General features: G+C 39.8%; 1 long non-coding RNA gene across 1 annotated transcript; it reads right to left on the bottom strand.

Annotated features, from left to right (window-relative positions):
* Positions 1–314: 314 nt before the first annotated feature.
* LOC110504337 (uncharacterized) lies at positions 315–5,814 on the bottom strand. The gene is made up of 3 exons (XR_002470591.3): positions 5,650–5,814; positions 2,060–2,120; positions 315–998 (listed from the first exon to the last, which is right to left on the bottom strand). It is a non-coding gene; the product is annotated as an uncharacterized LOC110504337 (long non-coding RNA).
* Positions 5,815–9,534: the final 3,720 nt, after the last annotated feature.

Genomic DNA, 9,534 nt, shown 5'->3' with positions numbered 1-9,534 from the left:
CGGGAATATTAGCCTTTTTTTCACCCAACTTTTAACTTAAATCCAATGACATGGTATTTTTGTTGTTATTGATATTAATTGACAACGCAATCAAATATAAATCAAAACTAGACATTGAGCTGATTGAGCTGAAGTCTGTCCACAGTTTTATGCAATGATCATGGTGGGAAATTGTGATATTCCATTCAACATTTGAAACTCAGTCTGGGCACAATTTCTCCCTTCAATGAGCGTGAAGACTAATCATGTATTCAAGTAATTTATTGGAGATGACTAAAAACAGCTATCTGAAATATGGAAATAGGACGTACAGTAATGAGGTCTTTTTTATTAGGTTGTTCCTACAGGTTATGTTATTCTTGACTCATTCCCCTGAGCATATTGTCCTCTGAGGATTCTGAATTACCATGTTACAAATTATTTGAGTTACTGATGTGACATGTAATTGCATCCCTCGGGTTTGTAAACAGAATTGTGTTGAGCAATCATTATATATTCCATGAACAATCTTAACTTGTGTAATACAATATGTACCATGTCGTTCAATGATAGGAAAAAAGGTAACAGATGAATGTGCTTAAAAGTAGGGATATCCTTGGATCCTTGGATACTCTTGGCTGCCTAAACTGTTTGAACAGAACACTGAAATCAAGGTGAATAAAACCAAATGTTATATATGTGAGAAAGTTGCTGATTTAGTCCAAAGTGTTGATATATTTCCTGCCGTAACGAGAAATGGGCAATGGTTGCGAAATATCTGAGTGCTGATATGAAAACACAACTAGAAGAAAAATTGAATACTGGAAGTGATGAACTTCTTGAATACGTTTAAGGCTCCTATCCGAGTCAAAACAGCAGTTGAGTCTATCCCAAAACAAACTTTCTATAAACAACATGTTTTATGTGTATGAATCATTCTGAAACCATTATCTCCAGGCTTTTTTCAGTCTGCTTTGTGGTCCTGACTCCATGTTATTCCGGGAACATAAAGTCTTTATCTGTGTGATAAAAAAACACCCACTGTTAATACATGAAGTCTCTCCACAGACACTAACATGAGGAAATTGCACATTAGAGTACTCAGTCCTGATACCCTTCCCACAAATTATACCTTTAACAAATATAAACCTGTCCTTTTATAAACATATTTTCAGTTCTCATCAATCAAAGCTTTGGAACACTGCTCCAAATACAACGGGTTTGTGCTTTAGCATTGTATTCTTACACATTTAATGACTCAGGCAATGCTACCAACATGTATCAACAAAATGTTTATCGGCCCATATCTTCTTTACACTTTTATATATATATAGTAGAGTATGTGAGAGAAGGCATGGCCATGTTTATGGTCCACTTATCGGTTAATGACAGTACCTCTCAGATGTTGTAACAAATGATTGAGGCTGGCTGTCACTTACTGTTCCCTATTCTACAGGTGTTGCATTTCACAGTTCATATTGCAGGTAATAAATACGCTTTTCTATGCTAGTAAAGAACTGTCAATCCAGTCCCAAATGATGGTATTACCTGGCTATTCAAGCCCTCATAAATATGGTCCTTCGTTACCAACCAGCTCTCTGGGAGGTCTACAGGGCCCCACTGCTAAGGCCAATAAAAACGACAAAAAGAGAGGTGTTTTTCATTTTTACCCTCAAAAATTCAGATGTAGGATTTTAATTTGAGGCAGCAGGAAAAAAATCCTGCAGCAACAGGAAATGTGAATTATTATGTGGATTGTAATGAATGAACATTTTTGTAGGGATTGATACATTTTTTGTTAGGGAAAATCAAGTATGACATTTCAAAGTGGAATTTACAAACTTTAAAGCCTTTTAAAAACTCAAATACACCACAACTTTGCATTTCCTGCGTTGGAAAATTCTCAACAACAAAATAGTGATCAAATTAAGATCCTACATCTGTATGCAAACTGCACTATTGCCATACTGAACCAGCTTTTATGGATTTTATTTATTTCATTTTATTGGAATTAATGGAAGCAAACAGATGCCCCATGGCAGTATCTCCCCAGTGAATGACCCTACTACTGTTGGCTTACCTCCCGATGTTGACGAAAGGATGCATGCCTGTCTCTTCTGTTGCACTCACTCCAGGAATGGCTACATAGGTAAAGGGAAACATACATAATACATGCATTTAGCTAGATTACAGAATATTCCTGAATAGTACAGCTAAATAGTCTTAAATAGTTTCCAAAGCCATGAAAAGATGTGGAAAAATAAACTATGGAAATCATCAATTGAAGAAATATTAATCACATTATTTTTCACCAGAAAATTTCAAAAAATGATGCCATTTAGGGTTCAGCAGCTGTGAAATGCAGATTAGTTTCCAGGACGTGTAGCTATATTGCATTTTCTTGTTTAATTTTCCATTTTACTGGGATTAATAACGTGGCATACTTCACATACAGAGTCCCCCAAACAATACATAGCAGAACAAACACTTAAAGGGATAGTTCACCCAAATTGTAGAATTAGACATTGGTTTTCTTACCCTGTAAGCAGCCCATAGACAAGGTATGACAGCAATCCATGTTTCGGTTAGTTTCTCTGGCACCGTTTCCACATGCTAATGTTTCAGCATTTGTGGCACAAATCCTATTCAAGTCATAGGATGGATATCAGGATTGTTTGCGCATCTTGGGTGAACTAGCCCTTTAAGCCTGTTTAGGGTGCTTAGAAATAATGGGGTTTTAATCGCTTGTTATCCACTTGGCTAATGTTTCGGAATGAGCACAAGGACATTGTTTTGTCTCGCCCACATATTTAATGAGAAATGATCCGTGACAAGAGAGATCATAAGGCCCATAACATCTCTTCTGGCTCAGTGATACTTAACGGACAGACAGACAGTGATTTAGACAACACCCATAACACTTATTTTGGCTCAGTGTGATACTGACAGACACACAGCGAGTTAGACAACACCCCCAATGACACCACTCTCAACTTCTTAAGAAAATGTAGACATTTATTTAGAAAAGTTAAGATGGGCACTGGAGTGTGTTACATAGTTTAGATCAATCAATACCGCTTGATGAGTTGATTTGATTTACCGTGCCATGTGATGTTAGTATTGTCTCTGTTGCTTTTAATTGTGCAACTACATTTTATGACTCGACCAACAGTCAAGCATCAGATGAAAATCCAGGACCCACACGTTTAAGAAATATGCTACGTTTCTAGAGATGTGTTCATTGCCAGGAAGTGAATGTTGACAAACTGTCATAGAAATCACTACAAGCTACAGTTGTACAACTGATGTACAAGGCAGTTGGCACAACTGTACAAAAAGGATTCCAGTGATGTACAAATGTTGTGGAGACGCCACAAAATGGTTATCGTAATATGTTTGTGCAAACAGACTCTCCCAATCAATGCGTCAACCTTTAGCTGCACAGTTGTACAACTTGAATCCATGAATAGGGCCGTGAACACCATTTAAAGTGTCACTTCTCTCAGCATCTATAACACAGATATCCCTTGTCACTATAACAACAGCACTGCTTTTGGTCTAAATCTGTTCACTTTTCCAATGCCGTCTTCCTTACTGTTACCATTCACAATGTTGAAGCTTTGAATTTGAACAATCATTTTTTGTCTTTATAATGGCCATTTGGTAACACTTGACACCAAGTGTCATAACATGGTATGACATGGTCACAATCATGTCATGTTATGTCATAACAGCTGACATAACTTGCCATAACCTCTCATAATATGTTCATAACACTGTCATGACATGTATTTACACCAGTTGTGACATATATTGAGTTAATCTCTGGCTGGTTATGACACACTTACAAATTTGGTTTATCCCTGCTAAGAAGTTTCCTTTCATTTGAAAAGTTTGTTTCTTAAATTCTTTGTTGTTGTAATGAATTCTTTACAGTCATGTGTTTTTCATCATATTTTAAACAACTTGTAAAATACTCTGTCAAGAAGCATTATAACCATCTTGTGTCACTTTATATGGACTTAGAAAATACACTTTATAACACTGTCAAGAAGCATTATAACCATCTTGTGTCCCTTTATATGGACTTAGAAAATACACTTTATAACACTGTCAAGAAGCATTATTACCATCTTGTGTCACTTTATATGGACTTAGAAAATACACTTTATAACACAGTCAAGAAGCATTATAACCATCTTGTGTCACTTTATATGGACTTAGAAAATACACTTTATAACACTGTCAAGAAGCATTATGAACATCGTAATCATGTAAGCCAGATAGGCCTATCACGTACATGCCCATATATCAGTCATCAGTCAGAAAGAGGGTGTCTGCTCCTGAAATCTGCTCCTGCATTCATCCCAGTCATCACCAACAGAGAATTGGGCTAGCTGCATGTCTGACATCAACGTGTGCACAATTACAATGATAATTGAATAGGTCAATTTCCCCCAAAATATGTGACATAAAAATACTGTTGACACTCTTTGAATTCCTTTTCCCAGTGTGGTTCCTTGCAGAATGTTCAGAGGTACAGGGAACCACAGATCAGGCCCCAGCAGTGTCATCAGGGCTGGGAAAAAGTTGCAGGCTATCAACAGGTTCACATGTTATACACACACACACACACATTCCTGCTGTGGGATGTATCTACACAGACAATAGCGGCGCATACCAACCCAACACACAATCCAATAACACCTAACACGGTTCATTTCCTGCAATCCGCAAGTGTAACACTATATTTGTGTCTGAACAGTTAGAGCAAGTGATGTATCGAGTGTTACACTCTAATGTCCTACCTCCTGGGGGGAGAGAAGGGCGATTCCTATGAATAATTCTCACATTCGAGCAGAACATACCGAGAGTCTTTTCTTTGAGCGCTTGTTCATTGATATACATAATGTACAACATACCGAGAGTCTTCCCTTTGAGCGCTTGTTCATTGATATACATAATGTACAGTATGGGATACTGTCATTGATGTTCCCACACATACCAGTCACACACATTCCTAAGGTGTTTTAGAATAGTGACAGAGTGCTATTTGTTGTATTGTGTTTTCTGTATAGATGATCTCAAAGGTATGACTTGTTCTGTACAATGCAGGTTACACTACAGCCTTCCTAAATGTCTAGGGTTCCTGCAGACACATAAAAACATGTTTTATTTAACAGATTGGGCATAGGATTGAACGCTGATACATATTCCAGTTCTTTACTTTAAGGAGTTTATGACCAGTTGTTTTATTGGTTTTGAACAGTATGACATAACACATTTGTTGACAAATCATACTGTCCATTTCAGTTGGTGTTATACTTTCTGAGAAACAGTAGCTGTTCGATCATTCAGCCTACAGTAGCGGTCCATGTGTGATATAGGCCTTCAATATAGGCCTACATTCCATGAGACTAATGCAAAGAACATGCAGGACTTGACATGAACCTGTTTAACTACTTGTCCTTCAGACAAGGAGGGGGCTGAAAATGTTGTTGTGTTGTTTGATGCAAGAAACCACTTTACAAATAAAATGCATTATTATTCCCATACATTATTACAGAGAATCAGACAAATCATGTTACTCTTTGCCTATTGGCTACTTAGCTAAATCAAGCCTGTCTCAAAATACAACACTGCCCCTTTAAGACAAAAAAAGCTCTTTACCCGATTCACTTTTCAAAGATGGGTAGAAATGCACATGTTTTGTGCTCTTGTAGGAAGCAATCACTCCCATCATTGCTGACTACAAAGTATCTTTAACTGGGCTAATAATTCACTAACTAGCAAAGGACAGATGTATAAATTTGCATGTCGCTACATGTAGCTCTCTCTTTGATCTCAAACCAAGCACATCTACTGACTCATGCTGTAAACACAGTCCAGTTTAAAGTGAATGGCACAGATCCATATATGGCAATGGTCAAGTTGCATGTAGGTTATTGCAGCTCTGATTTGTTCATGAGCACCGGTCTGTGTAGAGTATGGGCCTGAGCCATGGCTGTCAATGTAATAGAATCCTACTCTGATGCATTCTGCCGACCACAGAATCTCTTGCATAGTTAGTCTTGCATAGTTATTATTGTATTTTTTTTTGTTATGTTGCATTGAAAGTGGCTAATACTGTGTTGATTCAATCACATTTCCAACAGTAATGGGAAACGTTGATAGTTTTAAGGCAGAACATTGGAAAGATGTTACTTTTGACTTTATTGGTTGGTTATGTAAGCTTCTTCTAACCCATTGCTTTCTACTACACATAATAATACAATTAGGTTAAATCTTTACATTAAAACCAAAGTCTGTCATATTTCCAGTCACTCCAATTTATTTATTTTAATACCTAAAACAGAAGTGTCACAAGTTCTCAACTGGCTGCTTCTTTAAATACTACCCGCAAAACACCAGCCTCAACGTCAACAGTGAAGAGGCGACTCCGGGATACTAGCCTTCTAGGCAGAGTTCCTCTGTCCAATTGTCTGTGTTCTTTGCCCATCTTAATCTTTTCTTTTTATTGGCAAGTCTGAGATATGGCTTTTTCTTTACAACTATACCTAGAAGGCCAGAATCCCGGAGTCACCTCTTCACTGTTCAAATCAAATCAAATCAAATTTATTTATATAGCCCTTCGTACATCAGCTGATATCTCAAAGTGCTGTACATAAACCCAGCCTAAAACCCCAAACAGCAAGCAATGCAGGTGTAGAAGCATGGTGGCTAGGAAAAACTCCCTAGAAAGGCCAAAACCTAGGAAGAAACCTAGAGAGGAACCAGGCTATGTGGGGTGGCCAGTCCTCTTCTGGCTGTGCCGGGTGGAGATTATAACAGAACATGGCCAAGATGTTCAAATGTTCATAAATGACCAGCATGGTCGAATAATAATAAGGCAGAACAGTTGAAACTGGAGCAGCAGCACAGCCAGGTGGACTGGGGACAGCAAGGAGTCATCATGTCAGGTAGTCCTGGGGCATGGTCCTAGGGCTCAGGTCCTCCGAGAGAGAGAAAGAGAGAAGGAGAGAATTAGAGAACGCACACTTAGATTCACACAGGACACCGAATAGGACAGGAGAAGTACTCCAGATATAACAAACTGACCCTAGCCCCCCGACACATAAACTACTGCAGCATAAATACTGGAGGCTGAGACAGGAGGGGTCAGGAGACACTGTGGCCCCATCCGAGGACACCCCCGGACAGGGCCAAACAGGAAGGATATAACCCCACCCACTTTGCCAAAGCACAGCCCCCACAACACTAGAGGGATATCTTCAACCACCAACTTACCATCCTGAGACAAGGCTGAGTATAGCCCACAAAGACCTCCGCCACGGCACAACCCAAGGGGGGGGGGCGCCAACCCAGACAGGATGACCACATCAGTGACTCAGCCCACTCAGGTGACGCACCCCCTCCAGGGACGGCATGAGAGAGCCCCAGTAAAGCCAGTGACTCAGCCCCTGAATAGGGTTAGAGGCAGAGAATCCCAGTGGAAAGAGGGGAACCGGCCAGGCAGAGACAGCAAGGGCGGTTCGTTGCTCCAGAGCCTTTCCGTTCACCCTCCCACTCCTGGGCCAGACTACACTCAATCATATGACCCACTGAAGAGATGAGTCTTCAGTAGAGACTTAAAGGTTGAGACCGAGTTTGCTTCTCTGACATGGGTAGGCAGACCATTCCATAAAAATGGAGCTCTATAGGAGAAAGCCCTGCCTCCAGCTGTTTGCTTAAAAATTCTAGGGACAATTAGGAGGCCTGCGTCTTGTGACCGTAGCGTACGTGTAGGTATGTACGGCAGGACCAAATCAGAGAGATAGGTAGGAGCAAGCCCATGTAATGCTTTGTAGGTTAGCAGTAAAACCTTGAAATCAGCCCTTGCTTTGACAGGAAGCCAGTGTAGAGAGGCTAGCACTGGAGTAATATGATCAAAATTTTTGGTTCTAGTCAGGATTCTAGCAGCCGTATTTAGCACTAACTGAAGTTTATTTAGTGCTTTATCCGGGTAGCCGGAAAGTAGAGCATTGCAGTAGTCTAACCTGGAAGTGACAAAAGCATGGATTATTTTTTCTGCATCATTTTTGGACAGAAAGTTTCTGATTTTTGCAATGTTACGTAGATGGAAAAAAGCTGTCCTTGAAATGGTCTTGATATGTTCTTCAAAAGAGAGATCAGGGTCCAGAGTAACGCCGAGGTCCTTCACAGTTTTATTTGAGACGACTGTACAACCATTAAGATTAATTGTCAGATTCAACAGAAGATCTCTTTGTTTCTTGGGACCTAGAACAAGCATCTCTGTTTTGTCCGAGTTTAAAAGTAGAAAGTTTGCAGCCATCCACTTCCTTATGTCTGAAACACATTCTTCTAGCAAGGGCAATTTTGGGGCTTCACCATGTTTAATTGAAATGTACAGCTGTGTGTCATCCGCATAGCAGTGAAAGTTAACATTATGTTTTCGAATGACATCCCCAAGAGGTAAAATATATAGTGAAAACAATAGTGGTCCTAAAACGGAACCTTGAGGAACACCGAAATTTACAGTTGATTTGTCAGAGGACAAACCATTCACAGAGACAAACTGATATCTTTCCGACAGATAAGATCTAAACCAGGCCAGAACTTGTCCGTGTAGACCAATTTGGGTTTCCAATCTCTCCAAAAGAATGTGGTGATCGATGGTATCAAAAGCAGCACTAAGGTCTAGGAGCACGAGGACAGATGCAGAGCCTCGGTCCGATGCCATTAAAATGTCATTTACCACCTTCACAAGTGCCGTCTCAGTGCTATGATGGGGTCTAAAACCAGACTGAAGCATTTCGTATACATTGTTTGTCTTCAGGAAGGCAGTGAGTTGTTGCGCAACAGCCTTTTCTAAAATTTTTGAGAGGAATGGAAGATTCGATATAGGCCGATAGTTTTTTATATTTTCTGGGTCAAGGTTTGGCTTTTTCAAGAGAGGCTTTATTACTGCCACTTTTAGTGAGTTTGGTACACATCCGGTGGATAGAGAGCCGTTTATTATGTTCAACATAGGAGGGCCAAGCACAGGAAGCAGCTCTTTCAGTAGTTTAGTTGGAATAGGGTCCAGTATGCAGCTTGAAGGTTTAGAGGCCATGATTATTTTCATCATTGTGTCAAGAGATATAGTACTAAAACACTTGAGCGTCTCTCTTGATCCTAGGTCCTGGCAGAGTTGTGCAGACTCAGGACAACTGAGCTTTGAAGGAATACGCAGATTTAAGGAGGAGTCCGTAATTTGCTTTCTAATAATCATAATCTTTTCCTCAAAGAAGTTCATGAAGTTATCACTGCTAAAGTGAAAGTCATCCTCTCTTGGGGAATGCTGCTTTTTAGTTAGCTTTGCGACAGTATCAAAAAGGAATTTCGGATTGTTCTTATTTTCCTCAATTAAGTTAGAAAAATAGGATGATCGAGCAGCAGTAAGGGCTCTTCGTTACTGCACAGTACTGTCTTTCCAAGCTAGTCGGAAGACTTCCAGTTTGGTGTGGCGCCATTTCCGTTCCAATTTTCTGGAAGCTTGCTTCAGAGCTCGGGTAT

This window comes from Oncorhynchus mykiss, chromosome 25 (genome assembly GCF_057628025.1).
Source record: "Oncorhynchus mykiss isolate SJ-2025 chromosome 25, ASM5762802v1, whole genome shotgun sequence".
Lineage (NCBI taxonomy): Eukaryota > Metazoa > Chordata > Actinopteri > Salmoniformes > Salmonidae > Oncorhynchus > Oncorhynchus mykiss.
Note: the sequence above shows the minus strand (reverse complement) of the source record. Positions and strands in the feature narration are given on the sequence as shown.